This window comes from Salmo salar, chromosome ssa02, assembly GCF_905237065.1.
Source record: "Salmo salar chromosome ssa02, Ssal_v3.1, whole genome shotgun sequence".
Classification (NCBI taxonomy): Eukaryota; Metazoa; Chordata; class Actinopteri; order Salmoniformes; family Salmonidae; genus Salmo; species Salmo salar.
The window spans coordinates 10,742,284-10,769,605 of NC_059443.1; the positions used below are offsets into that span (position 1 = coordinate 10,742,284).

Here is a 27,322-nt window from a genome sequence, read left to right on the forward strand (position 1 = left end):
GTGGTGCGTGTGCGTGTATGCGTGGTGTGTGTGTGCGTGTATGCGTGGTGTGTGTGTGTGTATGCGTGGTGTGTGTGTGTATGCGTGGTGTGTGTGTGTGTGTATGCGTGGTGTGTGTGTATGCGTGGTGTGTGTGTATGCATGGTGTGTGTGTATGCGTGGTGTGTGTGTGCGTGGGGTGTGTGTGTGTGTGTGCGTGGTGTGTGTGTATGCATGGTGTGTGTGTATGCGTGGTGTGTGTGTGTGTATGCGTGGTGTGTGTGTATGCATGGTGTGTGTGTATGCGTGGTGTGTGTGTGTGTATGCGTGGTGTGTGTGTGCGTGTATGCGTGGTGTGTGTGTGTATGCGTGGTGTGTGTGTGTGTGTATGCGTGGTGTGTGTGTGTATGCGTGGTGTGTGTGTATGCGTGGTGTGTGTGTATGCGTGGTGTGTGTGTAGCGTGGTGTGTGTGTGCGTGTATGCGTGGTGTGTGTGTGTGCGTGGTGTGTGTGTGTGTATGCGTGGTGTGTGTGTATGCGTGGTGTGTGTGTGTGTGCGTGCGTGTATGCGTGGTGTGTGTGTGTGTATGCGTGGTGTGTGTGTGTATGTGTGGTGTGTGTGTGCATGTATGCGTGGTGTGTGTGCGTGTATGCGTGGTGTGTGTGTGCGTGTATGCGTGGTGTGTGTGTGTGTATGCGTGGTGTGTGTGTGATGCGTGGTGTGTGTGTGTGTGTTGCGTGGTGTGTGTGCGTGGTGTGTGTGTGTGTGTGGTGTGTGTGTATGCGTGGTGTGTGTGTATGCGTGGTGTGTGTGTGCGTGTATGCGTGGTGTGTGTGTGAGTGTATGTGTGGTGTGTGTGTATGCGTGGTGTGTGTGTGTGTGCGTGCGTGTATGCGTGGTGTGTGTGTGTGTATGCGTGGTGTGTGTCTGTATGCGTGGTGTGTGTGTGGATGTATGCGTGGTGCGTGTGCGTGTATGCGTGGTGTGTGTGTGCGTGTATGCGTGGTGTGTGTGTGTGTATGCGTGGTGTGTGTGTGTATGCGTGGTGTGTGTGTGTGTGTATGCGTGGTGTGTGTGTATGCGTGGTGTGTGTGTATGCATGGTGTGTGTGTATGCGTGGTGTGTGTGTGCGTGGTGTGTGTGTGTGTGTATGCGTGGTGTGTGTGTATGCATGGTGTGTGTGTATGCGTGGTGTGTGTGTGTGTATGCGTGGTGTGTGTGTATGCATGGTGTGTGTGTATGCGTGGTGTGTGTGTGTGTATGCGTGGTGTGTGTGTGCGTGTATGCGTGGTGTGTGTGTGTATGCGTGGTGTGTGTGTGTGTGTATGCGTGGTGTGTGTGTGTATGCGTGGTGTGTGTGTATGCGTGGTGTGTGTGTATGCGTGGTGTGTGTGTGCGTGGTGTGTGTGTGCGTGTATGCGTGGTGTGTGTGTGTGCGTGGTGTGTGTGTGTGTATGCGTGGTGTGTGTGTATGCGTGGTGTGTGTGTGTGTGCGTGCGTGTATGCGTGGTGTGTGTGTGTGTATGCGTGGTGTGTGTGTGTATGTGTGGTGTGTGTGTGCATGTATGCGTGGTGTGTGTGCGTGTATGCGTGGTGTGTGTGTGCGTGTATGCGTGGTGTGTGTGTGTGTATGCGTGGTGTGTGTGTGTATGCGTGGTGTGTGTGTGTGTGTATGCGTGGTGTGTGTGTATGCGTGGTGTGTGTGTATGCGTGGTGTGTGTGTATGCGTGGTGTGTGTGTGCGTGGTGTGTGTGTGTGTATGCGTGGTGTGTGTGTATGCATGGTGTGTGTGTATGCGTGGTGTGTGTGTGTGTATGCGTGGTGTGTGTGTGCATGTATGCGTGGTGTGTGTGTGTGTATGCGTGGTGTGTGTGTGTGTGTATGCGTGGTGTGTGTGTGTATGCGTGGTGTGTGTGTATGCGTGGTGTGTGTGTGTGCGTGGTGTGTGTGTGTGTATGCGTGGTGTGTGTGTATGCGTGGTGTGTGTGTGTGCGTGGTGTGTGTGTGTGTATGCGTGGTGTGTGTGTGTGTATGCGTGGTGTGTGTGTATGCGTGGTGTGTGTGTGTATGCGTGGTGTGTGTGTGTGCATGTATGCGTGGTGTGTGTGTGTGTATGCGTGGTGTGTGTGTCTGTGTGTATGCGTGGTGTGTGTGTGTATGCGTGGTGTGTGAATGTGTATGCGTGTGTGTGTGTGTGTGTGTGTGTATGCGTGGTGTGTGTGTGTGTATGCGTGGTGTGTGTGTGTATGCGTGGTGTGTGTGTGTGTGTGCGCGGTGTGTGTGTGAGTGTATGCGTGGTGTGTGTGTATGCGTGGTGTGTGTGTGTGTGCGTGCGTGTATGCGTGGTGTGTGTGTGTATGCGGGGTGTGTGTGTGTGTATGCGTGGTGTGTGTGTGAGTGTATGCGTGGTGTGTGTGTGTGTGTGGTGTGTGTGTATGCGTGGTGTGTGTGTATGCGTGGTGTGAGTGTATGCGTGGTGTGTGTGTATGCGTGGTGTGTGTGTGTGTGCGTGCGTGTATGCGTGGTGTGTGTGTGTGTGTGTATGCGTGGTGTGTGTGTATGCATGGTGTGTGTGTATGCGTGGTGTGTGTGTGTGTGTGCGTGGTGTGTGTATGCGTGGTGTGTGTGTATGCGTGGGTGTGTGTGTGTGTATGCGTGGTGTGTGTGTGCGTGTATGCGTGGTGTGTGTGTGTGTATGCGTGGTGTGTGTGTGTGTATGCGTGGTGTGTGTGTATGTGTGGTGTGTGTGTATGCATTGTGTGTGTGTATGCGTGGTGTGTGTGTGTGTATGCGTGGTGTGTGTGTGTGTATGCGTGGTGTGTGTGTGTGTGTATGCGTGGTGTGTGTGTGTGTATGCGTGGTGTGTGTGTATGCGTGGTGTGTGTGTATGCGTGGTGTGTGTGTGCGTGTATGCGTGGTGTGTGTGTGCATGGTGTGTGTGCATGTATGCATGGTGTGTGTGTGTGTATGCGTGGTGTGTGTGTATGCGTGGAGTGTGTGTGTGTATGCGTGGTGTGTGTGTATGCGTGGTGTGTGTGTGTGTATGCGTGGTGTGTGTGTGTGTATGCGTGGTGTGTGTGTATGCGTGGTGTGTGTGTGTGTATGCGTGGTGTGTGTGTGTGCATGTATGCGTGGTGTGTGTGTGTGTATGCGTGGTGTGTGTGTCTGTGTGTATGCGTGGTGTGTGTGTGTATGCGTGGTGTGTGTGTGTATGCGTGGTGTGTGAGTGTGTATGCGTGGTGTGTGTGTGTGTGTGTGCGTGGTGTGTGTGTGTGTATGCGTGGTGTGTGATGTGTGTGTGTGTGTGTTGTGTGTGTGTGTGTGTGCGTGGTGTGTGTGTGTGTATGCGTGGTGTGTGTGTGTATGCGTGGTGTGTGGGTGTGTGTGTGTGTGTGTATGCGTGGTGTGTGAATGTGTATGCGTGGTGTGTGTGTGTGTATGCGCGGTGTGTGTGTGTGTATGCGTGGTGTGTGTGTGCCCTGTATGCGTGGTGTGTGTGTGCATGTATGCGTGGTGTGTGTGTGCGTGTATGCGTGGTGTGTGTGTGTGTGTATGCGTGGTGTGTGTGTATGCGTGGTGTGTGTGTATGCGTGGTGTGTGTGTATGCGTGGTGTGTGTGTGCGTGGTGTGTGTGTGTGTATGCGTGGTGTGTGTGTGTGCATGGTGTGTGTGTCTGCGTGGTGTGTGTGTGTATGCGTGGTGTGTGTGTATGCATGGTGTGTGTGTATGCGTGGTGTGTGTGTGTGTATGCGTGGTGTGTGTGTGCGTGTATGCGTGGTGTGTGTGTGTGTATGCGTGGTGTGTGTGTGTGTGTATGCGTGGTGTGTGTGTATGCGTGGTGTGTGTGTATGCGTGGTGTGTGTGTGTGCATGTATGCGTGGTGTGTGTGTGTGTATGCGTGGTGTGTGTGTATGCGTGGTGTGTGTGTGTATGCGTGGTGTGTGTGTGTGCATGTATGCGTGGTGTGTGTGTGTGTATGCGTGGTGTGTGTGTCTGTGTGTATGCGTGGTGTGTGTGTGTATGCGTGGTGTGTGAATGTGTATGCGTGGTGTGTGTGTTTGTGTGTGTGTATGCGTGGTGTGTGTGTGTGTATGCGTGGTGTGTGTGTGTATGCGTGGTGTGTGTGTGCGTGTATGCGTGGTGTGTGTGTGAGTGTATGCGTGGTGTGTGTGTATGCGTGGTGTGTGTGTGTGTGCGTGCGTGTATGCTGGGTGTGTGTGTGTGTATGCGTGGTGTGTGTGTGTGTATGCGTGGTGGTGTGTGTGTGAGTGTATGCGTGCTGTGTGTGTGTGTGTGGTGTGTGTGTATGCGTGGTGTGTGTGTATGCGTGGTGTGAGTGTATGCGTGGTGTGAGTGTATGCGTGGTGTGTGTGTATGCGTGGTGTGTGTGTGTGTGCGTGCGTGTATGCGTGGTGTGTGTGTATGCATGGTGTGTGTGTATGCGTGGTGTGTGTGTGTGTGTATGCGTGGTGTGTGTGTATGCGTGGTGTGTGTGTATGCGTGGTGTGTGTGGTATGCGTGGTGTGTGTGTGCGTGTATGCGTGGTGTGTGTGTGTGTATGCGTGGTGTGTGTGTGTGTATGCGTGGTGTGTGTGTATGCGTGGTGTGTGTGTATGCATGGTGTGTGTGTATGCGTGGTGTGTGTGTGTGTATGCGTGGTGTGTGTGTGTGTGTATGCGTGGTGTGTGTGTGTGTATGCGTGGTGTGTGTGTATGCGTGGTGTGTGTGTATGCATGGTGTGTGTGTATGCGTGGTGTGTGTGTGCGTGTATGCGTGGTGTGTGTGTGTGCATGGTGTGTGTGCATGTATGCATGGTATGTGTGTGTGTATGCGTGGTGTGTGTGTATGCGTGGTGTGTGTATGTGTATGCGTGGTGTGTGTGTATGCGTGGTGTGTGTGTGTGTATGCGTGGTGTGTGTGTGTGTATGCGTGGTGTGTGTGTATGCGTGGTGTGTGTGTGTATGCGTGGTGTGTGTGTGTGCATGTATGCGTGGTGTGTGTGTGTGTATGCGTGGTGTGTGTGTCTGTGTGTATGCGTGGTGTGTGTGTATGCGTGGTGTGTGTGTGTATGCGTGGTGTGTGAATGTGTATGCGTGGTGTGTGTGTGTGTGTATGCGTGGTGTGTGTGTGTGTATGCGTGGTGTGTGAATGTGTATGCGTGGTGTGTGTGTGTGTGTGTATGCGTGGTGTGTGTGTGTGTATGCGTGGTGTGTGTGTGTGTATGCGTGGTGTGTGTGTGTATGCGTGGTGTGTGGGTGTGTGTGTGTGTGTGTGTATGCGTGGTGTGTGAATGTGTATGCGTGGTGTGTGTGTGTGTGTATGCGCGGTGTGTGTGTGTGTATGCGTGGTGTGTGTGTGCGTGTATGCGTGGTGTGTGTGTGCATGTATGCGTGGTGTGTGTGTGCGTGTATGCGTGGTGTGTGTGTGTGTATGCGTGGTGTGTGTGTATGCGTGGTGTGTGTGTGTATGCGTGGTGTGTGTGTGTGCATGTATGCGTGGTGTGTGTGTGTGTATGCGTGGTGTCTGTGTCTGTGTGTATGCGTGGTGTGTGTGTATGCGTGGTGTGTGTGTGTATGCGTGGTGTGTGAATGTGTATGCGTGGTGTGTGTGTGTGTATGCGTGGTGTGTGAATGTGTATGCGTGGTGTGTGTGTGTGTGTGTATGCGTGGTGTGTGTGTGTGTATGCGTGGTGTGTGTGTATGCGTGGTGTGTGTGTATGCATGGTGTGTGTGTATGCGTGGTGTGTGTGTGTGTATGCGTGGTGTGTGTGTGTGTGTATGCGTGGTGTGTGTGTGTGTATGCGTGGTGTGTGTGTATGCGTGGTGTGTGTGTATGCATGGTGTGTGTGTATGCGTGGTGTGTGTGTGCGTGTATGCGTGGTGTGTGTGTGTGCATGGTGTGTGTGCATGTATGCATGGTATGTGTGTGTGTATGCGTGGTGTGTGTGTATGCGTGGTGTGTGTGTGTGTATGCGTGGTGTGTGTGTATGCGTGGTGTGTGTGTGTGTATGCGTGGTGTGTGTGTGTGTATGCGTGGTGTGTGTGTATGCGTGGTGTGTGTGTGTATGCGTGGTGTGTGTGTGTGGATGTATGCGTGGTGTGTGTGTGTGTATGCGTGGTGTGTGTGTCTGTGTGTATGCGTGGTGTGTGTGTATGCGTGGTGTGTGTGTGTATGCGTGGTGTGTGAATGTGTATGCGTGGTGTGTGTGTGTGTGTATGCGTGGTGTGTGTGTGTGTATGCGTGGTGTGTGAATGTGTATGCGTGGTGTGTGTGTGTGTGTGTATGCGGTGTGTGTGTGTGTGTATGCGTGGTGTGTGTGTGTGTATGCGTGGTGTGTGTGTGTATGCGTGGTGTGTGGGTGTGTGTGTGTGTGTGTGTATGCGTGGTGTGTGAATGTGTATGCGTGGTGTGTGTGTGTGTGTATGCGCGGTGTGTGTGTGTGTATGCGTGGTGTGTGTGTGCGTGTATGCGTGGTGTGTGTGTGCATGTATGCGTGGTGTGTGTGTGCGTGTATGCGTGGTGTGTGTGTGCATGTATGCGTGGTGTGTGTGTATGCGTGGTGTGTGTGTGTGTGTATGCGTGGTGTGTGTGTGCACGATGTGTGAAGTCCTTGCATTAATGCTTTTCTGTGGGGTTGGGTGTTGTCTAAGTCTCTGCTGGTGGACTAGTGCTGTCTGACCTGTGTGTTGATAGACTTGTGTGTGTGTGTGTGTGTGTGTGTGTGTGTGAGAGAGAGAGAGAGAGAGAGAGAGGGGGGGGGTGAGGGGGTCTGTTAGGCCTTGGCTGGGCTGGGCTATTCTGCTGGCTGACAGTGTCTCCGGAAGAATCTATGTGTGCCCAAAGAGCTGGTTGACACACACACACATACACATAAACACACACACTCAGACCTTCAGCTGGGAAGGGATTTAATCTGTGACTGAAAACAACAATGATGAATAGAGGTCTGTTGCTGTGCTGTGAATCTCAAACATATGCCCCGTCCACCATCCAGCCAAGAAACTGGGTGTTTCTCACCCTTCTGAATAGAATCAGGGCCAGCTGTTTGTATAGACAGATCACTCATAGACGTGAGAGGTTTCAACGGACAGCGTTGGGTTGTGTTAGGGTCTATGTTCATGACTCATAATCTCACACACACATGCACATGCACACACTTACACACCAACAGTCAGGAATATATCAAACTCTCCAGTGCCACAATGATCAGGACAGCGATGGAATTTGAAGGAGTTCTGTTGTTAGGCCGTAGATCAACATGACAGAATATATGTTATAATGAGTTCTGTTGTTAGGCCGTAGATCAACATGACAGAATATATGTTATAATGAGTTCTGTTGTTAGGCCGTAGATCAACATGACAGAATATATGTTATAATGAGTTCTGTTAGGCAGTAGATCAACATGACAGAATATATGTTATAATGAGTTCTGTTAGGCTGTAGAGCAACATGACAGAATATATGTTATAATGAGTTCTGTTAGGCTGTAGATCAACATGACAGAATATATGTTATAATGAGATCTGTTGTTAGGCTGTAGATCAACATGACATAATATATATTATAATGAGTTCTGTTGTTAGGCAGTAGAGCAACATGACAGAATATATGTTATAATGAGTTCTGTTAGGCCGTAGAGCAACATGACAGAATATATGTTATAATGAGATCTGTTGTTAGGCAGTAGAGCAACATGACAGAATATATGTTGTAATGAGTTCTGTTAGGCTGTAGATCAACATGACAGAATATATGTTATAATGAGTTCTGTTGTTAGGCCATAGATCAACATGACAGAATATATGTTATAATGAGTTCTGTTAGGCCGTAGAGCAACATGACAGAATATATGTTATAATGAGATCTGTTGTTAGGCAGTAGAGCAACATGACAGAATATATGTTATAATGAGTTCTGTTGTTAGGCAGTAGAGCAACATGACAGAATATATGTTATAATGAGTTCTGTTAGGCCGTAGAGCAACATGACAGAATATATGTTATAATGAGTTCTGTTAGGCAGTAGAGCAACATGACAGAATATATGTTATAATGAGTTCTGTTGTTAGGCCGTAGATCAACATGACAGAATATATGTTATAATGAGTTCTGTTAGGCCGTAGAGCAACATGACAGAATATATGTTATAATGAGTTCTGTTGTTAGGCCGTAGGGCAACATGACAGAATATATGTTATAATGAGTTCTGTTGTTAGGCTGGAGAGCAACATGACAGAATATATGTTATAATGAGTTCTGTTAGGCCGTAGAGCAACATGACAGAATATATGTTATAATGAGTTCTGTTAGGCCGTAGATCAACATGACAGAATATATGTTATGAGTTATGTTAGGCCGTAGATCAACATGACAGAATATATGTTATAATGAGTTCTGTTAGGCCGTAGATCAACATGACAGAATATATGTTATGAGTTCTCTTAGGCCGTAGATCAACATGACAGAATATATGTTATAATGAGTTTTGTTGTTAGGCAGTAGATCAACATGACAGAATATATGTTATAATGAGTTCTGTTAGGCCGTAGATCAACATGACAGAATATATGTTATAATGAGTTCTGTTAGGCCGTAGAGCAACATGACAGAATATATGTTATAATGAGTTCTGTTGTTAGGCCGTAGAGCAACATGACAGAATATATGTTATAATGAGTTCTGTTAGGCTGTAGAGCAACATGACAGAATATATGTTGTAATGAGTTCTGTTAGGCCGTAGATCAACATGACAGAATATATGTTATAATGAGTTCTGTTAGGCCGTAGATCAACATGACAGAATATATGTTATAATGAGTTCTGTTGTTAGGCTGTAGATCAACATGACAGAATATATGTTATAATGAGTTCTGTTGTTAGGCAGTAGAGCAACATGACAGAATATATGTTATAATGAGTTCTGTTGTTAGGCTGTAGAGCAACATGACAGAATATATGTTATAATGAGTTCTGTTAGGGCATAGATCAACATGACAGAATATATGTTATAATGAGTTCTGTTAGGCCGTAGATCAACATGACAGAATATATGTTATAATGAGTTCTGTTAGGCTGTAGAGCAACATGACAGAATATATTTTATAATGAGTTCTGTTAGGCCGTAGATCAACATGACAGAATATATGTTATAATGAGTTCTGTTAGGCAGTAGAGCAACATGACAGAATATATGTTATAATGAGTTCTGTTGTTAGGCAGTAGATCACCATGACAGAATATACGTTATAATGAGTTCTGTTAGGCCGTAGAGCAACATGACAGAATATATGTTACAATGAGTTCTGTTAGGCCGTAGATCAACATGACAGAATATATGTTACAATGAATTCTGTTGTTAGGCCATAGAGCAACATGACAGAATATATGTTATAATGAGTTCTGTTGTTAGGCAGTAGAGCAACATGACAGAATATATGTTATAATGAGTTCTGTTAGGCTGTAGAGCAACATGACAGAATATATGTTATAATGAGTTCTGTTAGGCCGTAGAGCAACATGACAGAATATATGTTATAATGAGTTCTGTTGTTAGGCCGTAGAGCAACATGACAGAATATATGTTATAATGAATTCTGTTGTTAGGCCGTAGATCAACATGACAGAATATATGTTATAATGAGTTCTGTTGTTAAGCAGTAGAGCAACATGACAGAATATATGTTATAATGAGTTCTGTTGTTAAGCAGTAGAGCAACATGACAGAATATATGTTGTAATGAGTTCTGTTGTTAGGCCGTAGAGCAACATGACAGAATATATGTTATAATGAGTTCTGTTAGGCTGTAGAGCAACATGACAGAGTATATGTTATAATGAGTTCTGTTTGGCCGTAGAGCAACATGACAGAATATATGTTACAATGAGTTCTGTTGTTAGGCCGTAGAGCAACATGACAGAATATATGTTGTAATGAGTTCTGTTGTTAGGCCGTAGAGCAACATGACAGAATATATGTTATAATGAGTTCTGTTGTAAGGCCGTAGATCAACATGACAGAATATATGTTATAATGAGTTCTGTTGTTAGGCCGTAGAGCAACATGACAGAATATATGTTGTAATGAGTTCTGTTGTTAAGCAGTAGAGCAACATGACAGAATATATGTTATAATGAGTTCTGTTCGGCCGTAGAGCAACATGACACAATATATGTTATAATGAGTTCTGTTCGGCCGTAGAGCAACATGACAGAATATATGTTATAATTACTCTGTTGTTAGGCCATAGAGCAACATGACAGAATATATGTTATAATGAATTCTGTTGTTAGGCCGTAGAGCAACATGACAGAATATATGTTATAATGAGTTCTGTTAGGCCGTAGAGCAACATGACAGAATATATGTTATAATGAGTTCTGTTAGGCCGTAGAGCAACATGACAGAATATATGTTATAATGAGTTCTGTTAGGCCGTAGATCAACATGACAGAATATATGTTATGAGTTCTGTTAGGGCGTAGAGCAACATGACAGAATATATGTTATAATGAGTTCTGTTCGGCAGTAGAGCAACATGACAGAATATATGTTATAATGAGTTCTGTTAGGCCGTAGATCAACATGACAGAATATATGTTATAATGAGTTCTGTTGTTAGGCCGTAGATCAACATGACAGAATATATGTTATAATGAGTTTTGTTGTTAGGCCGTAGATCAACATGACAGAATATATGTTATAATGAGTTCTGTTAGGCTGTAGAGCAACATGACAGAATATATGTTATAATGAGTTCTGTTGTTTGGCAGTAGAGCAACATGACAGAATATATGTTATAATGAGTTCTGTTGTAAGGCCGTAGATCAACATGACAGAATATATGTTATAATGAGTTCTGTTGTTAGGCCGTAGAGCAACATGACAGAATATATGTTGTAATGAGTTCTGTTGTTAAGCAGTAGAGCAACATGACAGAATATATGTTATAATGAGTTCTGTTCGGCCGTAGAGCAACATGACAGAATATATGTTATAATGAGTTCTGTTCGGCCGTAGAGCAACATGACAGAATATATGTTATAATTACTCTGTTGTTAGGCCATAGAGCAACATGACAGAATATATGTTATAATGAATTCTGTTGTTAGGCCGTAGAGCAACATGACAGAATATATGTTATAATGAGTTCTGTTAGGCCGTAGAGCAACATGACAGAATATATGTTATAATGAGTTCTGTTAGGCCGTAGAGCAACATGACAGAATATATGTTATAATGAGTTCTGTTAGGCCGTAGATCAACATGACAGAATATATGTTATGAGTTCTGTTAGGGCGTAGAGCAACATGACAGAATATATGTTATAATGAGTTCTGTTCGGCAGTAGAGCAACATGACAGAATATATGTTATAATGAGTTCTGTTAGGCCGTAGATCAACATGACAGAATATATGTTATAATGAGTTCTGTTGTTAGGCCGTAGATCAACATGACAGAATATATGTTATAATGAGTTCTGTTAGGCTGTAGAGCAACATGACAGAATATATGTTATAATGAGTTCTGTTGTTTGGCAGTAGAGCAACATGACAGAATATATGTTATAATGAGTTCTGTTGTTAGGCAGTAGAGCAACATGACAGAATATATGTTATAATGAGTTTTGTTGTTAGGCCGTAGAGCAACATGACAGAATATATGTTATAATGAGTTCTGTTGTTAAGCAGTAGATCAACATGACAGAATATATGTTATAATGAGTTCTGTTGTTAGGCCGTAGAGCAACATGACAGAGCGTGAGCGTGTGCGCGCGTGTGTGTGTGTGTGTGTGTGTGTGTGTGTGTGTGTGTGTGTGTGTGTGTGTGTGTGTGTGTGTGTGTGTGTGTGTGTGTGTGTGTGTGTGTGTGTGTGTGTGTGTGTCTGTGTGTGATTGTGCACAGGGGTCAGAGTGGTCAGAGGTCATTGGAGACCATCTGTGTTCATGACAGAGGAAAACATGAGTTAGGAAGAAGAAAGGCAAATGCAGAGAGAGAGAGAAAGAGAGAGAAAGAAGGACAGAGAAAATGTATTGAGAGATGGTTGGGAGAGAGATAAAGAGGACTGTCACAGAAAGAAAGGCAGACAGACAGAAATGTAGGAAGAGAGAGATAGAGGTAGAGCTGAAAGAGGGAGAGAGAGATGGGGGCTGAGAGAGAGAGAGCAAGAGAGGTAGAGATGAAACGGAGAGAAAGAGGGGAGAGGAGAGAGGTAGAGACTGCAGTAGGGTATGGTGTATGTTGCTATCTGCAGCAGTGACATAGCTTTTGCTGAGTCAGAGTAGAGACTCTCCAAGCAGCAGCAGCCTGTGGTAGTGGTATGTTTACCTGCAGCACTGCGTCATAATAGACTGGAGTCACGCTCTACTGCTCAACACTGCCACCCAATGGTGAGACAAGAAACAACACCTGAGATGCAATGCCATGTTGAAAGATCTCAACATACCCTGATAGGATGAGAAAGCCTAAGTTGTTGGAACTAATGCAATGTACCAAGAGGCCTCATAACCATACCAACTAGCAACGAGTCCTGTTCTTTTGGAAACCCTTCAGCCTTTGCACTACAGCATTACACATAGACTGTATCTATGTGTTGGCGAGCTGACCTGTGTGGTCTGGCTATGGTGCATAAGTCAGTCAGTGTAGTAGTCAGTCACAGCATTATACCATCTATATGGTAGTAGTGGCTTTGCACAGAGGAGACAGATAGAGTCAGTTCTGTCAGCAGGAAAAGTCCAGTGTTTTCTAACTCTTCACAGATGTGCTTCTCTGAACTACAGTCTACTCTCCTCACTGGCACAGAGCAACTAGCCCAGAGCAACTAGCCCAGAGCAACTAGCCCAGAGCAACTAGCCAAACTATTACTGGACAAGATGTGTATTAGCATTAATGAAATGTGACCCAATGTGACCCAATATACTACCCAATATACTAAAGGTTATAATTCATATACTAAAGGTTATAGTTCATATACTAAAGATTATAGTTCATATACTAAAGGTTATAGTTCATATACTAAAGATTATAGTTCATATACTTAAGGTTATAGAAGGTTATAGTTCATATACTAAAGGTTATAGTTCATATACTAAAGGTTATAATTCATATACTAAAGGTTATAGTTCATATACTAAAGGTTATAGTTCATATACTAAAGATTATAGTTCATATACTAAAGGTTCTAATTCATATACTAAAGGTTATAATTCATATACTAAAGGTTATAGTTCATATACTAAAGGTTATAATTCATATACTAAAGGTTATAGTTCATATACTAAAGGTTCTAATTCATATACTAAAGGTTATAGTTCATATACTAAAGGTTATAGTTCATATACTAAAGATTATAGTTCATATACTAAAGGTTCTAATTCATATACTAAAGATTATAGTTCATATACTAAAGGTTATAGTTCATATACTAAAGGTTATAGTTCATATACTAAAGGTTATAATTCATATACTAAAGGTTATAATTCATATACTAAAGGTTATAATTCATATACTAAAGGTTATAGTTCATATACTAAAGGTTATAATTCATATACTAAAGGTTATAGTTCATATACTAAAGGTTCTAATTCATATACTAAAGGTTATAGTTCATATACTAAAGGTTCTAATTCATATACTAAAGGTTATAGTTCATATACTAAAGGTTCTAATTCATATACTAAAGGTTATAGTTCATATACTAAAGGTTATAGTTCATATACTAAAGATTATAGTTCATATACTAAAGGTTATAGAAGGTTATAGTTCATATACCAAAGGCTATAATTCATATACTAAAGGTTATAGTTCATATACTAAAGGTTATAGTTCATGCCTGGGGTGGCAGGGTAGCCTAGTGGTTAGGTTGTTGGACTAGTAATTGAAAGGTTGCAAGATCGAATCCTCGAGCTGACAAGGTAAAAATCTGACACAGGGTTTCACTCACACATGCAGGGTTATCTCTCCAATCGCTTGGACAATAAGCCTTTGCTTAGTTAGTTTTTCCTTGAGTCATTGACATGGAAAAGTACCACAGCTGTGTGTGACTGTAAACTGATCCTTTCTCTCTCTCTTTCTCTTCTTTTAGAGAAACTCTACAACTCAAATGGACGAGAGCTGAGGAGAGCCCTGTTTTCCCTCAAGCAGATCTTTCAGGTAACGTTCCCCTCCCTTTTGTCTTAGCAGCAGCCTGAGAATGTCAGATTCATTAATACTGCAGTCTACTAATGGCTCTTGTTTATCATTAACTATCACACATTCTCCCATATCACACACACACACACACACACACACACACACACACACACACACACACACACACACACACACACACACACGTGTATGCACATATGCACGAGTGTGTTGGACACACACACACACGAATGCTTTGTACAGCAAGTGCTCATACAAACATACTTAACACAAACACACACACTGTACATTAATATTTTCCCTAGCTATCTGAACAGGGCTGTGCAGTGAGAGTAGACTGCCTCCGTGGCAGCTATGCTATGCTGTACTCTGCTGTGCTCAGGTCCATGCTTGGCCAGAGCCCTGCTTCACACACTGGGGCTGGCTGGCCTGGCAGGGAATCACTGTGGAGGCTAGAGGGGGAGTGTTAAACATCAGTTCAGGAGACCGTTGGAAGGAAAAGTGAGCTACAGATGTTGACAGAGAAATGCAGGAATAGATCAGGACGTCTCACTGTGGCTGTGCACACTTGGAATGACTAGGTCAGGTTTGGAGGAAGTGCATGTTACCACACACACACACACACAAGCAATTGCACTCGAGTAACCTCTCCCCTAAAGAGCTTGTATCAATATAGTGCATCCATGTGTTTGGATGAAGAAACCCTGTTAAAATGTTGTCTGCTGCAGGTCTATACCTAAATGTTATCAGAAGGTACAGTGTCTCCAGCTCTGTGCTCACAGACTGTATAATATTTCAGTTCCAGCCCAGCTGTGTGTGTCTGGAACTTTCTCTCTCTGTGTGAGTACACACTTGTATACACAGTGGTTTTGCCAAATGACTGGGCTCTCCATCATTGATGCATGTAGAAGCTGTCCTGGAAACACTCTGGTGTGTATTCCTATGAGGGAGGAGAGCTCTAAGACTGACCACCCAACAGTACACACGCACACACACACACACACACACACACACACACACACACACACACCTCTCTCTCCCCCTCACTCCCCACCTGAGCACTAGCTCCTAGCCTAGCGTTGCATAACCCGCTCCGAAGCCTGATGAAAACCTCCCTCCTGTACCTAAATGACTGAGCCGTCGACAGGTGTGAAAGCCACAGGCGGTTTTGTCGTCTAGGAGAAGATCATAAAGTGCAGGATTTGGCAAGCGGACATGATGCTCTGCAAATAAAATACTACTGTAACATGCTGAAATATAGGAGACAATGTCAGCAGAAATATACAAATATGACAGGGTCATTCACTATGTATTTCAGGGTTATGATAATACTGTGTTTTTCATTATATTCCATGTCCCAGTATCGAAGCACTGCTACAGTGGTCTTAGTTGTCCTCTTCAATATTGGAAGACATTTGTCTAGTATTAAGTCAAAACGTCTTGGATAAACAGTCCACTAAAACATGCCTTTTCATGTAGCTCTCCCAAGGCCTTTTGATATTACAAAACTGGACAGGCTGCCAATGAAACATTGTGTGGTGACATCAAAGTGAAAGAAATAGCACTGAGCTCAGATCAGATGGTTCAGTATAAAGAAATAGCACTGAGCTCAGATCAGATGGTTCAGTATAAAGAAATAGCACTGAGCTCAGATCAGTTGGTTCAGTATAAAGAAATAGCACTGAGCTCAGATCAGATGGTTCAGTATAAAGAAATAGCACTGAGCTCAGATCAGTTGGTTCAGTATAAAGAAATAGCACTGAGCTCAGATCAGATGGTTCACTATAAAGAAATAGCACTGAGCTCAGATCAGATGGTTCAGTATAAAGAAATAACACTGAGCTCAGATCAGATGGTTCAGTATAAAGAAATAGCACTGAGCTCAGATCAGATGGTTCAGTATAAAGAAATAGCACTGAGCTCAGATCAGATGGTTCAGTATAAAGAAATAGCACTGAGCTCAGATCAGATGGTTAAGTATAAAGAAATAGCACTGAGCTCAGATCAGTTGGTTCAGTATAAAGAAATAGCACTGAGCTCAGATCAGATGGTTCAGTATAAAGAAATAGCACTGAGCTCAGATCAGTTGGTTCAGTATAAAGTGCTCTCCCAGTGGGTGTTTGGCTACATGCTAACTCTACAGTCTCCGTCCCAAATAGCACCCTGTTCCCTTGATAGTGCACTACTTTTGACCAGGGCCTCATAGGACTAGTCAAAAGTAGTGCACTACATAGGGAATAGGGTGTCATTTTGGACTGAAGAAAGCTGGTAGCCTGTTGTTCAGAAATACATTCATCTAATTGGATCAATTAGATTAGAGCTAATGGTGTTATAGTAGGGTTATAGCCCCAGAGTTGAAGGTTATTCAACAGGGCCCCATGCCTCTTGTGTGTAATAAGGCACTCCTGATCTAGTAATTAAAGGGCTTCTCCATCCATAGTTCCCTAGACACATTGTCTACATTGAATTTCACTCCTGAGGAGTATTTTCCTTCCCAGTATCCACTGGGCCTAATACACAAGGTCAAAACTAATTCCTTCCTATTGTAATATTCTGTTCAGAAGGTATTTTGATGTCTGGTGTCCTGCACCCCCCTGGGTGCACGTGTAGGTTTGTGTCCTAACACTAACCAACTCATCATCAAGCTTGGATTATTTCAATCAGCTGTGTGGTGCTAGGAGGAAAAACTAAATGTGCTCTCAGGAGGTGGGGGGGTGGGCAAGACAGAGTTTGGGAAACACTTCCCTATACTGTATTTATGTATTTTTTTATTTAACTAGGCAAGTGAGTTAAGAACAAATTCTTATTTACAATGACGGCCTACCACGGCCTAACCCAGACAACGCTGGGTCACCCTATGGGACTCCCAATTACAGCCAGTTGTGATACAGCCTGGAATCGAACCAGGGTGTCTATAGTGACACCTCTAGCACTGAGATGCAGTGCCTTAGACCACTGCGCCACTCGGGAGGCCAAGGCTACTATTTCACAGCTAAGACTCAACAACCCTGATGTAATGAATTTGTTTGGTGTGAACCCAGAGTTTCCCCATCACTTTAGCCAGGATCTAAGATGGAAGGGGCTGTGGTCTGGGTCAGTAATACTGTCACGACTTCCGCCGAAGTCGGTTCCTCTCCTTGTTCGGGCGGCGCTCGGCGTCGTCAGTCTTCTAGCCATCATCGATCCACTTTTCATTTTCCTTTTGTTTTGTCTTGTCTTCCCACACACCTGGTCTCATTTCCCTCATTACATGTTGTGTATTTAACCCTCTGTTCCTCCCATGTCTTTGTGCGGAAATGTTTATTGTAAGTGCATGTGCACGTTTTCTCTGGTGCGCGACGGGTTTTGTACCCATTTGTTTGTTGTTCTGGTTTCCGGTGGTTTTAATGAATTAAACTGCTCTGTTGATTACCCAGTTTAGCTCTCCTGCACCTGACTTCCCTGCTGCCAGTTACGCACTCCCTTACAAATACCAAATCAGCAATGCGAAGAGTGCTCACTCACTCACTCACTCACTCACTCACTCACTCACTCACCCTTGGAGTGGTTCATTTGTGTCTAACCATTCATTAAACGAGGACAGCAATGCTCTTAGCACCTCTCTGTCACTAATTGGATGAGCTCTTTCTGTTAGCCGTCAACAGGCACTTAGCAACCGATGTTTAAGGCAGCTACAAAATACAGGGTTGCCATGAGAACAGGAAATGAGGTGCTTGGAGCATGATGGGTAATTTGTCCCTGGTGAAAGTAACGCACAACATACTTAGTCTTACTTGCTGTCATGGAAATATGTGTTGTCAAGGATACCATAAATCTCTTTAATGAAATGTAATGCTTGTATTTCCATACAGTGTGTAGTAAATGAATGTTACTGCAAACAATAATAAATAATGCCCATACTTGGCAAAGTTTAAAGGTCATTATTATACTGTAGATAAAAACATGAAACCTACAAGGGCTCTTAAATGTCTTTCAAGGTCTTTATAGATTTGTGGCGTCAAAAAAACACTCTCATATAACTTCCTAATCCTTGTCCCATTATGCTAAATCATATACAGGATGTGTCCCAAATGCTGCCCTATTCCCTATATAGTGCACTACTATTGCGTTAAAATAGGGAATAGGTTGCTATTTAGGACTCATCCATATAATCACTGCTACTCATAGCACAGGACCAATCTCTAGTCGTCTGTGTTCATGTGTTAGCTGTGTGTCTCAGTGACAGAGGGACTGTGACCACGTCCCCAATGGCACCCTATTCCCTATATAGTGGACTAATTTTGACCAGGGCTCATAGGGTGCCATGTATGATGTGTGAGAGTCAGGCGTAAACTGCTCGTCTCTCTGTTCCTCAGGATGACAAGGACCTGGTCCATGAGTTTGTGGTGTCTGAAGGACTGACATGTCTAATCAAGGTTGGAGCTGAAGCAGACCAGAACTACCAGAATTACATCCTCAGGGGTATGTACAGACCAGTAGTAACTCACACACACACACACACACACAGCTCTGTCTCCTCTCCCGGTCCCCCACCCCTCTCTCTACGGCGGCCTGGGAGAAAATTAGAGTGAAGTGCCTTGCTCAAGGATGGTATCAATCAGAGATGGTATCAATCAGAGATGGTATCAATCAGTGATGGTATCAATCAGGATGGTATCAATCAGGGACGATATCAATCAATCAACAAATTGACACTTTGGGTTAGGCCAGTCTCCATAAACCTACCCAGGACCACCACATGTGTCTACATTCTCCATTTAAATGAATGGTTTGGCTTGGTGGTGTCACTCATACACACACACACACACACACACACACACACACACACACACACACACACACACACACACACACACACACACACACACACACACACACACACACACACACACACACACACACACACTAGTCCAATAAGGCATCTGGTTATTAATGTATCTGTCCTTTGTCCGTGGAGGTCAAAGGTTGACCATGTTAAAGTGTGTGTGTGTGTGTGTGTGTGTGTGTGTGTGTGTGTGTGTGTGTGTGTGTGTGTGTGTGTGTGTGTGTGGTGTGTGTGTGTGTGTGTGTGTGTGTGCATTGAGATCTAGCTGTGTTTAGAGGTTAGGTAGTGATGGTAGGGGGACTGGGAGTGGTCAACACACCCACCTACAAGGTCACAGCTATTATTTAACAGGGGGATCCGTTGCTACGGGGCAGGTCACACATGCTTAAGCGCCCAATAAAAGTCCTGGCAGGATGTTGCAGTTCATAAAACTAATTTCCCTCTCTCTCTTTCCCTCTCTTTCTCTCTCTGTCTCTCTCACACTCATTCTCATTTTTCAGCCTCACTCTCTCTCTCTCTCTGTCTCTCTCTCTCTCTCTCTCTCGCTCTCTCTCTGTCTCTCTCTCTCTGTGTCTCTCTCTCTCTCTCTCTGTCTCTCTCTCTCTGTCTCTCTCTCTCTCTGTCTCGCTCTCTGTCTCTCTGTCTCTCTCTCACTCTCCTTCATCAGCCTCTCTCTTTGGAATAAAATAAGTTTTGTCGCTTTATTGAGGATTAAGTCAGGGAGACTTTATTAATGACTTTGGGACTGATGCTTCAATACATTTTGGGTTACACAGCCCAGACACCTCTTTGACTTTGCTATTCATTTATTACATTTAGCTTAAACAAGAGCCATATCTCATCTCATAGTGAAACAACACCGTAAACGACCTTCATTAGCTGGTATGGTTCACATGTTATGCCTAAATCACATCATGGTCTCCACATGTTGATTCAATTAAGTTGAACATTATCCAACATGTTTCCTCTGTCTGTGGGACTTGTTACTTCCTGACCTGTTTGAATCAGAATAAATCAAAGGGGTCAGAGAGGATGACTGTGACACAACACTGATATAACCCTTCTGGGCTGGCTGTCAATGTGGCCTACAACCCCTCACTGACCTCATTGTATGGTTAGGGATTTGACTTCTAACCCCAGCATCTCCCTTTTTAACTTGGTCTCTGAGTCAGATAGATAAATCACACGTTGTTGCCTCTCAATGTACAAACAAGCCACAGAGAGAGGGGGATAAGGACAGAGAGAGGGGGGGGATTAGAGAGAGAGGTGCTGAGAAAGAGAGAGGGGGAGAGAGAGGGAGAGAAAGGAAGAGAGAGAGGGGTGAGAAAGAGTGAGACAGCAAGGAAAGAGAGAGGGAGAAAGAGGGAGAGAAAGGAAGAGAGAGGGGTGAGAGAGAGAGATATGCAAGGAAAGAGAGAAGGGAAGAGAGAGAGAGGGAGAAAGAGGGAGAGAAAGGAAGAGGGAGGGGTGAGAGAGAGAGAGAGAGAGAGAGAGAGAGAGAGAGAGAGAGAGAGAGAGAGAGAGAGAGAGAGAGAGAGAGAGAGACACGCAAGGAAAGAGAGATGAGGGGTGAGAGAGGAGGTTCTTCTCCTTTCTCCACCACTCTGTTGAGGACTTCTAATAGAATGTGGGTGGAGTCCAGGAGGTTCTTCTCCTTTCTCCACCACTCTGTTGAGGACTTCTAATAGAATGTGAGTGGAGTCCAGGAGGTTCTTCTCCTTTCTCCACCACTCTGTTGAGGACTTCTAATAGAATGTGGGTGGAGTCCAGGAGGTTCTTCTCCTTTCTCCACCACTCTGTTGAGGACTTCTAATAGAATGTGGGTGGAGTCCAGGAGGTTCTTCTCCTTTCTCCACCACTCTGTTGAGGACTTCTAATAGAATGTGGGTGGAGTCCAGGAGGTTCTTCTCCTTTCTCCACCACTCTGTTGAGGACTTCTAATAGAATGTGAGTGGAGTCCAGGAGGTTCTTGTCCTTTCTCCACCTCTCTGTTGAGGACTTCTAATAGAATGTGGGTGGAGTCCAGGAGGTTCTTCTCCTTTCTCCACCACTCTGTTGAGGACTTCTAATAGAATGTGGGTGGAGTCCAGGAGGTTCTTCTCCTTTCTCCATCACTCTGTTGAGGACTTCTAATAGAATGTGAGTGGAGTCCAGGAGGTTCTTGTCCTTTCTCCACCACTCTGTTGAGGACTTCTAATAGAATGTGGGTGGAGTCCAGGAGGTTCTTCTCCTTTCTCCACCACTCTGTTGAGGACTTCTAATAGAATGTGGGTGGAGTCCAGGAGGTTCTTCTCCTTTCTCCACCACTCTGTTGAGGACTTCTAATAGAATGTGGGTGGAGTCCAGGAGGTTCGTCTCCTTTCTCCACCTCTCTGTTGAGGACTTCTAATAGAATGTGAGTGGAGTCCAGGAGGTTCTTCTCCTTTCTCCACCACTCTGTTGAGGACTTCTAATAGAATGTGGGTGGAGTCCAGGAGGTTCTTCTCCTTTCTCCACCACTCTGTTGAGGTCTTCTAATAGAATGTGGGTGGAGTCCAGGAGGTTCTTCTCCTTTCTCCACCACTCTGTTGAGGACTTCTAATAGAATGTGGGTGGAGTCCAGGAGGTTCTTGTCCTTTCTCCACCTCTCTGTTGAGGTCTTCTAATAGAATGTGGGTGGAGTCCAGGAGGTTCTTCTCCTTTCTCCACCACTCTGTTGAGGTCTTCTAATAGAATGTGGGTGGAGTCCAGGAGGTTCTTCTCCTTTCTCACGGGTTCTGTTTATTTCTTCATCTATTTATCCCTTCATCTGTAGCTGCCCCGCCCTGTCTCTTCTTTTCCCACGTCTTCCCTTGTTACCATGACAACCCTGTACTATTGCTTCCCCGATCCCAAAAGCCCCTTTAACCTGCTTCAACTCCTGACCTTTAACCTGCTTCAACTCCTGACCTATTTTCTCATGACCAGCTGAGGAAATGTAGGGTGTAGATAATTTTCCCTCTCCAGTGCACATGTTGGATATCTCTCACTCACTCACTCACTCACTCACTCACTCACTCACTCACTCACTCACTCACTCACCACCTCACTCACTCACTCACTCACTCACTCACCTCACTCACTCACCTCACTCACCTCACTCACCACTCACCTCACTCACTCACCTCACTCACTCACCTCACTCACTCACCTCACTCACTCACTCACTCACTCACTCACCTCACTCACTCACCTCACTCACTCACTCACTCACTCACTCACTCACTCACTCACTCACTCACTCACTCACTCACTCACTCACTCACTCACTCACTCACAGGTCAGAGCTGGTGTGTTTAGATATGCCTGCTTTACCGCTGATCACCTCTAAACTCTGAGAAAACCTCTGTCCCAAGGATTCCCTGGTGGGGCGTAAATAAGATCCCACACGCACGCACGCACGCGCACACACACAGGGTCAACAACGCACTCAGCCAAGCACAACAGCATGACGAGTCGAGGCCAAATCTAAATTATTATTTTGGTATTAAAGGGATCCTTCCCCAGAGTCAGATGAACTTGTGGATACCATTTGTATGTCCTGTGTGCAATTTGAAGGAAGTTGCTAACTAGCATTAGCGCAATGAGCAATGGTATCCACGAATTAATCTGACTCTGGGGAAGTGGATAAGGGTTTCATTGCCAAAATCTCTAAGTTTCCCTTTAAGCATTGCTTATACTTACCCCGTGGGCTTTGTCATAAACACTCTTCACATTTAGAGTTTCTATGCTTCAACTAAAGGTCAGAGCAGCCAAACTAGAAAGCTGTCTGGATGGAGTGTGTTAAAACCTGCATACAGATGTAGGATCTTAATTTGATCCCCCTGTTGCAGGAGAGGTTTAAAAAGGCTTCTGAAGTTTGTAATTTCCACTTAGAATTTCCAGACTTAATTTTCCGTTCCGAAAAATGCATCATCCCCTACAACAGTGTCCAGGAATTATAATCCACATAATAATTGACATGTCCTGTTGCTGCAGGATGATCTTTTACCAACGGAGCTACAGAGCTGAGTGAGCGGAGTGATTGTTGATGAGAAAGGCAGCAGCCAAACAGTCACACATGTAGCTACACCACTACACCCACATCACATTAACAACATGTAGTTACACCACTACACCCACATCACATTAACAACATGTAATTACACCACTACACCACTACACCCACATCACATTAACAACATGTAGTTACACCACTACACCCACATCACATTAACAACATGTAGTTACACCACTACACCCACATCACATTAGCAACATGTAGTTACACCACTACACCCACATCACATTAACAACATGTAGTTACACCACTACACCACTACACCCACATCACATTAACAACATGTAGTTACACCACTACACCACTACACCCACATCACATTAACAACATGTAGTTACACCACTACACCCACATCACATTAGCAACATGTAGTTACACCACTACACCCACATCACATTAACAACATGTAGTTACACCACTACACCCACATCACATTAGCAACATGTAGTTACACCACTACACCCACATCACATTAACAACATGTAGTTACACCACTACACCACTACACCCACATCACATTAGCAACATGTAGTTACACCACTACACCCACATCACATTAACAACATGTAGTTACACCACTACACCCACATCACATTAACAACATGTAGTTACACCACTACACCCACATCACATTAACAACATGTAGTTACACCACTACACCCACATCACATTAACAACATGTAGTTACACCACTACACCCACATCACATTAACAACATGTAGTTACACCACTACACCCACATCACATTAACAACATGTAGTTACACCACTACACCCACATCACATTAACAACATGTAGTTACACCACTACACCACTACACCCACATCACATTAACAACATGTAGTTACACCACTACACCCACATCACATTAACAACATGTAGTTACACCACTACACCACTACACCCACATCACATTAACAACATGTAGTTACACCACTACACCCACATCACATTAACAACATGTAGTTACACCACTACACCCACATCACATTAACAACATGTAGTTACACCACTACACCCACATCACATTAGCAACATGTAGTTACACCACTACACCCACATCACATTAACAACATGTAGTTACACCACTACACCACTACACCCACATCACATTAACAACATGTAGTTACACCACTACACCCACATCACATTAACAACATGTAGTTACACCACTACACCCACATCACATTAGCAACATGTAGTTACACCACTACACCCACATCACATTAACAACATGTAGTTACACCACTACACCACTACACCCACATCACATTAACAACATGTAGTTACACCACTACACCCACATCACATTAACAACAGGTTCCCAGTAGGGGATAAGACCAAAAGTATGTGAAACACTGCAGTCACTGTAACCAGTAGATATTTCACTCCTAGCTCTCCTCACACTTCAATTGTATACTACCCCCATCACCTTCAACACCCCCCTTCTCTTTCTTCTCCTTCTCCCCCTCCATCCCTCTCCTTCTCCCCTGCGGCCAGTTAACAGTGCCTGTGTTGATGTGGTGAGTGTGTCGGTCGGTCCAGCGCCGGGCCAGGCCCCTCTGTGTAACGGGCCCCTCGCACCTGGCTTCCATGCAGCACTGAGGTTGATTGACTCCAGGGCAGCCCTGCTTTTCTCAGACCCAGGGGACGGGGAGAGCTGGCTAGCGTTCTCTTTATGACCCTATCAATGTGAACTGTGGACGGGACTGAGGTCTCCTTTGCAGAGGTTACTGAGTCATCTGGTCCATAGCACACTAACCCTAATCCTTACTCGCTCCTCTCGCTGCTCTCGCTGCTCTCGCTGCACTCATACACACACACACATACACACACACACACACACACACACACACACACACACACACACACACACACACACACACACACACACACACACACACACACACACACCCTAACTCTAACCCTAACTCAGCCATGGCCCCTGACATACTACAAGAGCACTGTGTGAGACGTGTGAGGGGGGCAACATGGAGGGAAAAGTTAGGGCAATGACATCCAATGATATTTGAGGCACTAGTGGAGTAAAGTTTACTTAGTAAAGTTTAGTTTAGTTTATTAGGATCCCCATTAGATACTGCACATGCAGCAGCTACTCTTCCTGGAGTCCACATGAAACGTACAAATACATGACAAATTACAGAACAGTTATAGACCAGAACAACATGAGATATTACATTACATTACATTAAAATAACAGTTATAGACAAAACAACATGAGATATTACATTACATTACATTAAAATAACAGTTATAGACAAGAACAACATGAGATATTACATTACATTACATTAAAATAACAGTTATAGACCAGAACAACATGAGATATTACATTACATTACATTAAAATAACAGTTATAGACAAGAACAACATGAGATATTACATTACATTACATTAAAATAACAGTTATAGACAAGAACAACATGAGATATTACATTACATTACATTAAAATAACAGTTATAGACAAGAACAACATGAGATATTACATTACATTACATTAAAATGACAGTTATAGACAAGAACAACATGAGATATTACATTACATTACATTAAAATAACAGTTATAGACAAGAACAACATGAGATATTACATTACATTACATTAAAATAACAGTTATAGACAAGAACAACATGAGATATTACATTACATTACATTAAAATAACAGTTATAGACCAGAACAACATGAGATATTACATTACCTTACATTAAAATAACAGTTATAGACCAGAACAACATGAGATATTACATTACATTACATTAAAATAACAGTTATAGACCAGAACAACATGAGATATTACATTACATTACATTAAAATAACAGTTATAGACAAGAACAACATGAGATATTACATTACATTACATTAAAATAACAGTTATAGACAAGAACAACATGAGATATTACATTACATTACATTAAAATAACAGTTATAGACCAGAACAACATGAGATATTACATTACATTACATTAAAATAACAGTTATAGACCAGAACAACATGAGATATTACATTACATTACATTAAAATAACAGTTATAGACAAGAACAACATGAGATATTACATTACATTACATTAAAATAACAGTTATAGACCAGAACAACATGAGATATTACATTACATTACATTAAAATAACAGTTATAGACCAGAACAACATGAGATATTACATTACATTACATTAAAATAACAGTTATAGACAAGAACAACATGAGATATTACATTACATTACATTAAAATAACAGTTATAGACCAGATCATGAGATATTACATTACATTACATTAAAATAACAGTTATAGACCAGAACAACATGAGATATTACATTACATTAAAATAACAGTTATAGACAAGAACAACATGAGATATTACATTACATTACATTAAAATAACAGTTATAGACCAGAACAACATAAGATATTACATTACATTACATTAAAATAACAGTTATAGACCAGAACAACATGAGATATTACATTACATTACATTAAAATAACAGTTATAGACCAGAACAACATGAGATATTACATTACATTACATTAAAATAACAGTTATAGACCAGAACAACATGAGATATTACATTACATTACATTAAAATAACAGTTATAGACCAGAACAACATGAGATATTACATTACATTACATTAAAATAACAGTTATAGACCAGAACAACATGAGATATTACATTACATTACATTAAAATAACAGTTATAGACAAGAACAACATGAGATATTACATTACATTACATTAAAATAACAGTTATAGACAAGAACAACATGAGATATTACATTACATTACATTAAAATAACAGTTATAGACAAGAACAACATGAGATATTACATTACATTAAAATAACAGTTATAGACCAGAACAACATGAGATACATTACATTACATTAAAATAACAGTTATAGACCAGAACAACATGAGATATTACATTACATTACATTAAAATAACAGTTATAGACCAGAACAACATGAGATATTACATTACATTACATTAAAATAACAGTTATAGACCAGAACAACATGAGATATTACATTACATTACATTAAAATAACAGTTATAGACCAGAACAACATGAGATATTACATTACATTAAAATAACAGTTATAGACCAGAACAACATGAGATATTACATTACATTAAAATAACAGTTATAGACAAGAACAACATGAGATATTACATTACATTACATTAAAATAACAGTTATAGACCAGAACAACATGAGATATTACATTACATTACATTAAAATAACAGTTATAGACAAGAACAAC

At 43.0% G+C, this 27,322-nt stretch overlaps 1 protein-coding gene across 1 annotated transcript in view; it reads left to right on the plus strand.

Moving 5' to 3' along the window:
• LOC106574139 (FH1/FH2 domain-containing protein 3) overlaps positions 1-27,322 on the plus strand; it is a 214,502-nt gene that overhangs the window by 119,018 nt on the left and 68,162 nt on the right. The window contains 2 exon segments of the mRNA XM_045697307.1: positions 14,064-14,131; positions 18,484-18,589. The gene's annotated coding sequence lies outside the window, so the exon portion shown is untranslated.